Consider the following 6,389-nt stretch of genomic DNA (forward strand, 5'->3'; position numbering starts at 1 on the left):
CAAATTCATCTTCACTTAGCTGTGGAAGCCAGATGTCTGCAACCAAACTGCCATAGACCCATCCTACATGCTGTAGGAGAGAATATTCCTTCCTAGTTTCTGCTTCAGGCAATAGCAGATGACTTAGTCCCTGGCAGCAAAGCTTCAGTCTCTACCTCCAAACTTCTAGATTTTTCTCTCTCATTTAGTCTCTTCTGTAATCCTTTAAAAGATTGTATTTCAGTGAGTGTAGGAGCCATCTCCTTAATCCCAAATGATCTCACTTGAATATTTTTAACATAATAGACCTGCAACACCCTTCTCCAGGATAATGTTTATAGTGTTGGGGCTTTGGCTTATTTGGGCATATCTCTCTATTGAACTACTATACGATAACAGCAGTTATTAATGCTTTGTTTTCTTAACTTGGAAACCAAAAGAGGCAAATCTAGCTACTGGAAAGAAACATGAAAGATGCAAGTACAAATACTTTAGAAGTAAGGTGGCTCAAAGCTAATCACTCACACTCCTTGACTCCCAAAGACAAAAATTCTCTCACTCCTTTGGAGTGCATCTGGAAGCTCAAAGCACTTTGTAAGAAGTCTTTGGGAGCTAGTTCTTCCTTCTTTCCTTTTCTTTGCCATCCAGTAAAAACACATTGTTCAAACTGATACAGCCTCACTGGCTTTCCTGATTTTAAAATTGCATCAGTCCTCACTATTATATCAGTGATTGAGCTGTGCTTGCCACCCAACTCCAGTGAATTCGTTGTTCCACAAATCAACATATAAGTGGTACTCTATTTTGAAACAAAGCATTGTGTATAATATACCATCTACAATGACTGGCTGATTAAATAATCACCTAAGTTGAAATCAGAAACATCTTATAAGACCATGGCTCTTTAGATGCAGTGAAGAGACAGCAAGGTATGTTTAAAAAAGACTGCAGACCTGCAGCCAAGAAGTTCTTGGGACAAATACAGTTTTTTGTTTTGTTTTTTTAATTATCTGCACAGTCCTAGGTGCAGTTCTCTGAAGAGTTCCTAATCAGTCCATCTGCTTTCTCCCATTTATGAATTGGAGCCATTAATATCTGCCATACCAAGCTGTTGTGAACAATATAAACATAGTATCTGGTATATAGTGTGTATAGCTGTAATTACCAGGGAGGTTTGTATCAAGGAGGCTTTAACATGACTGCTACCTGAAAATCTGATAAAGCTACTCTAAAAAGTCAGCAGAAAAGCTCTTTTGTCCTCATATCACTGCATTCTGTATCTGCAGATTTAACTAACCATGATAAAAATTCATGGAAAACTGCATTTGTAGTGAACGTTAAAAGATTTTGTGTGCTCGCTTCGGCAGCACATATACTAAAATTGTAATGATACAGAGAAGATTAGCATGGCCCCTGCGCAAGGATGACATGCAAATTCGTGAAGCGTTCCATATTTTAAAAAAAATTTTTGTTTTCTCTCTTTTTAAGTGTGTTTGTGTGTGTGTGTGTGTGTGTGTGTGTGTGTGTGTGTGTGTGTGTTGGATGCAATGTATGTGAGAGCACCTATGTAACACAGAAGAACTTAAGGAAGTCCTGGTCTATCACTCTTCATCTTATTGCCTTGAGACATGGTCTGTCACTGAACATGGGCTGAGGTTGGCCAACAACCATAACATGTAATCAGAGAACATACCTAGCACAGATCCATGCAGGCTCTGGGATTGCTGTTTCAGTCTCTGGATGCCCCCAGGAGCCCTGCTTGGTCCATGGTGTAAGTTTGAAACTCTGGGGGAAAGGTATCCTGACTACTTGGGAAGTCAGGCAACCTTGAGCTGCTAAGACAGCTCTGAGTGCTGGAGCTGTGATGAAACAGCTCAGCCCTAGAGGGTAAGATATTCCAGATACCTCAAGCTGTTTAGGACAGCTCTGATAACCGAAGCTATGATGAGACAGCTCAGCCCTGGAAGGGAAGGTATTCTGACTGCTCAGGAGAGTCTGACCTGGAGCAGCTAGGACAGCTCAGCAGGGATGGGTATCCTGACTGTTCAGGAGTCAGGCTATACCTGGTGTGGTGGGGGATTGTCTCCCACAGAATATAGCAATCCTGCTCCTCTCCTGGAGAGGGGCTACAGCTGAGCTTTCCTCAGCACCCACTTAAGGCGGCTTCCCAGCAGAACTCTGCTTCTTCTCTGGCCTAAGGTATTGCTTCTTTTGCTTCACTCTGAAGAAGGGAAAACCCCTGCCCGAGTGTAGCAATCTAGTCCAGCTCTGGAGAAAAGTGTTACTTTTTCAGCTCCCCCTTGTTCTGTCCACTATGGGATGTCTCCCCAAGGTTCTTCTCTATGCTAGGGAATAAAGATTTTCACACCCAAAACTCTTTTGAGAAAGATTTATTTGGGAAGGTGGAGTCCAGGAGAGTGGCTGCCTCTGCCAGGGTGGAGAAAACAGCCCACAATGACCAGGCAGGCTGGTTTATACCGGATCTCTTGGGGGCAGAGTTAATTAGGGATTGGTTAGTTTTTTCTACTCAGGGACTGGTCAATTTTGTGGACTAGGGGCAGAGACTGCCCTGATTTCAGAGCCAAAATGTGTTTTTTCACTGGCTGTTCTTGGCTTTTTGACATTAATTCTAAGGCCAAGGCACATTTCTTTCAATGACTCTGATTCTAGGAACCAAGAGTGTTTCTTTGGTATTGGTTTCAGAGTTAGGGCATGTTTCCTTGGTTCTGGATTTGGGGATAAAATGTTCATTTCTCTGGCTCAGGTCCCAGACCCAGGCTGTGTTTCTTCTCCCAAGGTCAGGGTGCTACTTTCCTGCTCTGTGACTGGTTGGTTTCACTGGTCAGTTGCCAGGGGCACAGATGGCTCTTGTCTGAGAGCCAAACTGGGTTTCTTTCACTGGCCTTTCTTAGCTTTTTGACACTAATTCTAAGGCCAGGGCACATTTCTTTCACTGACTCTGATTCTAGGGACCAAGAGTGTTACTTTGGTATTGGTTTCAGTGTCAGGGCATGTCTCCTTGGTTCTTGGTTTGAGGATAAAGTGATTCTTTCTCTGGCTCAGGTCCCAAACCCAGGCTGTGTTTCTTTGCCTGTTTCTGGGCTCCAGGGCCAGGGTGGTAGTTTTCTGCTCTGTGATTGGTTGGTTTCACAGGTCAGTTGGCCAGAGGAAGAGATGGCTCTCATCTCACTGAGTTTTTTTAGCCAACCTCTTTTCCCTACACATGGCCCATATTCTCCCAGTGTCTTTGAACACTCTGGTTCCCATATTTCCTTCTCTCTCTTTTCCATGGGATTTCCTAAGCTCCAAGGGAAGGGACCCAATGGAGACCTCCAACCTTGGCTCTCTCTCTTAGCCTAATGTTGGGCTGTGGGTCTCTGCATCCACTCCTATCAGCTTCTGGAGGAAGCCTCTCTAATGACAACTGGGCTAGGCACCAATCTATGAATAAAGCAGAACATCATTAGGAATCAATTTTTTTTTCTTCCTGTGATGTTTTGTTCTAACCTAAGTGTCTGGTCTGTCCAGACAGTGTTGGGCAGGGACTTCCTCTCATGATGCAGGTCTCAAATTAGACCAGTTATTGGTTGGCCACTCCCTCAACTTCTATGACACAATTGTCCCAGGACGTCTTGCAGAATGGATAGATTGTAGGTCAAAGGCTTTGTGACTGGGTTGGTGTCTGAGTTCCACCACTGGAAACCTTGTTTGGTTATAGAAGATGGACAGTTCATGCTCTGTATCTTCCATTACTAAGAGTCCTTGATAGGGTCACCCTTATAGATTCCAAGAAGTTTCTACTTTACTAGGTTGCCACATAACCCCACAAAATGTCCTATAGTTCCAATCATCTCCCTGTACTGTCTCCCTCCACCTCTAGCTAATTCTTCCTGATCCTTCCCATCCCCACTCTTCTGTTCCCAATCCACACACAAAATCTATTCTATTTCTCCTTCCCAGGGAAATCCAAGTATCCTCCCTAAAGCCTTCTTTGTTACTTAGCCTCTCTGAGTCTGTGAATTGTGGCATGATTATCATTTACTTAACAGCTAATATACACTTATAAGTGAGTTTTGACATCTTTGGATTTTGGTTTTTACAGAACATCTTAGAACTGATCCCTTTAAAGTATTGAGGGATGACCACTCTTGTAAAACTCCCTGTTTTGATATTTCAGAGGTCTATCAAATTTTGAGATCCACTTGCAAGATGTACCTGCTAGCTTCAGATTCTTAGGCCACCACCAAAGTTGTTCTATAAGTGGTGTCAATGAAATGCTTAGCCCAACTCTCAGATTCCAGGTTTTCTTGGTGCCAAGGCAAGCCCTTTAATATCACATGTATTTTGAAAGTGAAACAATGTGTCCAATAAAGACATTCCTTTGTTTGAGAGCTATCCAAGGGAAGGTTTCGTGGTGTTGTTGTTTTTCCTGTATATGCTTTTCTAATACAATTTTGAAGTCTCTGGCCATCCTCAATATTAACACTTTATAGAGAACAACTGAAAACTGTCTCAATATCACTGGCAATATTGGTTACCTTGAAAGTCTTAAATTACCAATTCATATCTCTATAATTACAGGTTTCTGTGCTGTCTGAATCAGTCACTTAAATTAAGTCATGATCTTTCTCTGACAGGAGGCAAGATTAGAGTTAGAATCAATCCCATAGAAGGTAAACAGACCTGTAGTAGGTAGCTGTTCCAGCGATGACCTTGAAGCATCACCTCTAGTGAGGCAGCAGGTAACTGCTACACGTTCCTAAGACCTTGAAGAAATGCCCCTGGGTCATGGCCACTCAGGGCCCTTAAGACCTGGGATGCACAAATGCGGCACTCTTCACTCCCTCATGGTTTGGATGCTGAGATCTTGGACCAAGCAGATCAGTGTGGGATATAGCTCAGTTTTCCCTAACCCTGCGATAAATCTTCTGTGCTGTACTGAATTAACCCCTAATAAATTCCTTTGCTCATTAAATAGACTCTGTGGATTTCTTGCATTACAGACCCTTAATTCAGCAAGGAATAGTCAAAACCACTGAATCAAAATGAATAGAAAATGTGTGCCAAGACAATCAAACACCTTAACTCAGAACTTGCAATATTAGGTCCACTTTGGTAAGAATGTTAAGACTATGAATTAAATGTGCCCACAGAATAGGAATTCATCAGAATGGAAAGAAGAAAAGGGCAAAATCTGCTATATTTAGGAAGGCATCCAGTATTCATACCAAAATATTCCATAAGAGAATCTAGTCATGGAAAGCAAGGGGCATCTTAGCAATTGGATAGCATGAAATATGATGATAGGATATTGATATCATAGAGGGCAATTCATACTAGAGCTCTTTACTTGTTCAGGAAAAAGAAGCAAGATGAGAAGAGAAATAAGTGGTTCATATCTAGTGGCCAGAATAATATACTTTTTCAGAATTATCTATGAATTCAGTGTAATTAATCATACTATTATTTTTTGAGATGATCACAGAAATGCCTTGACTTTCTTTAACCATCATAAATGTATTGTTCCCTTTTCCTTCCACAGAATCTAGATCCTTAGTTTTCTTGCTACAATACTGAGAACTGAGTGCCCATATCAGTTGAAAGGCATCTAAAGAACAGGAAGAAAATCTAATCAATAAAATTATTTGATGGACAAACATACATATGGCACTTTTTTGCACATGATCATTCAGGAATAGGAACAATCATCTAAAGTAATTTATGAAATATGTATAGAGAAAGAAGTTCCCTTTATATTTGTGTATTCTTTACACTTCTTTTCTTATGATTTTAGTCCAAAGATGCAAGGAATGAGGGAAAAAGGGAAAAGGGTGGGGCTGATACAGAGCACAGTTAGCATCCAACTAGAGAATATGACAGAGTCATAGGAGCCTATAGGCAGGTGACTACTCTGTAAATATGCTTGGAAAGTAGTAGATTATTGGCACTGTAATAATTACTTTCCATATAGCAGAAAATTGACTGAACTTTGTAGAACTCAGTTTCCTTACCTACAGAACAAGCAATATGACCTAGAGGTCTTGAATCTTGACATCTTGACACGGTCTTGTAGTGGGTAGCCATTCCAGCTTTGACCTGGAAGTTCCAAGCCCCATTAAGGCTTCAGTAATGGTCACACCTACAAGGCTGGGATGAGAGAGGATGCTAAAGACCTGAGTTCCAGATGCCAGGGCTCTCTTGGTTCCAGGACCTGGATGTTGGTGGTAGACAGAGCAGAATTCTCCAGAGAATACCGCCAGACTGTGGACTGCGCCATACCTTTGCCAGACCCTACAACCTACCTATCCTTTCATTTGTAAATTACCCCACAAAATAAACCTCCCTTTTAACTACTTGGAGTGGCCTTAATAATTTCACCAATACTATCCTTTAACTGTGTTGTTCAGCTC

General features: G+C 41.7%; 1 non-coding gene across 1 annotated transcript; it reads left to right on the plus strand.

Moving 5' to 3' along the window:
• The first annotated feature begins 1,330 nt into the window (after positions 1 to 1,330).
• On the plus strand, positions 1,331 to 1,437 carry LOC118590584. The gene has a single exon (XR_004945851.1). It is a non-coding gene; the product is annotated as a U6 spliceosomal RNA (small nuclear RNA).
• Positions 1,438 to 6,389: the final 4,952 nt, after the last annotated feature.

The sequence above is a fragment of the Onychomys torridus genome, chromosome 8 (genome assembly GCF_903995425.1).
Source record: "Onychomys torridus chromosome 8, mOncTor1.1, whole genome shotgun sequence".
Classification (NCBI taxonomy): domain Eukaryota; kingdom Metazoa; phylum Chordata; class Mammalia; order Rodentia; family Cricetidae; genus Onychomys; species Onychomys torridus.